This window comes from Mizuhopecten yessoensis, unplaced genomic scaffold (genome assembly GCF_002113885.1).
Source record: "Mizuhopecten yessoensis strain PY_sf001 unplaced genomic scaffold, ASM211388v2 scaffold9231, whole genome shotgun sequence".
In the NCBI taxonomy this organism is placed as follows: Eukaryota; Metazoa; Mollusca; class Bivalvia; order Pectinida; family Pectinidae; genus Mizuhopecten; species Mizuhopecten yessoensis.
The window spans coordinates 1-658 of record NW_018407944.1 but is presented as its reverse complement, the minus strand read 5'-3'; positions in this window follow the sequence as shown (position 1 = coordinate 658).

Below are 658 nucleotides of genomic sequence, written 5' to 3'. Positions count from 1 at the left end.
TAAATTTGTGTTAACTTTCACAGACATGTAACAGAAAAATAATATTTTTTAAAACTGCTTGATTATACATGATAAACTTGTGTTAACTATCACAGACAAAAGAAAAAGAAAAAAATATTGATTGCTTCAGACTGGTTATAAACTTTTATACAGATGTGCTAGCGCGCATTATGTTGTTTGCTTGCAAAGCTGTGTCATTCAAATAGATCATAATTACCATACAAAAGCAGTTCAATGCTTAAGTAAAACCTGTGTATGAGAGAATGTATGTACATGTGTAATACCTGTGTATGATAGCATATACATGTGTACTATCTAGCTGTCTGTGATAGTATGTACATGACCGTGCGATACATGTATGTGGTATTGTATACATATGCAATACCTGTGTGTGATAGTATATACATGTGTTATACCTGTATGTGGTAGTATATGCATGTGTCATACCTGTCTGTAGTAGTAGTAGTAGTAGTATATAAATGTGTCATACCATTGTGTGATAGTATATACCTGTGTAATACCTGGCTGTCTGTGATAGTATATACATGTGTAATACCTGTCTGTGGTAGTATATACGTGTGTAATACCTGTCTGTGGTAGTATATACATACTATATGCAGAGAAAATAACACTCATGCTATCAAGTCCTTAATGGAGC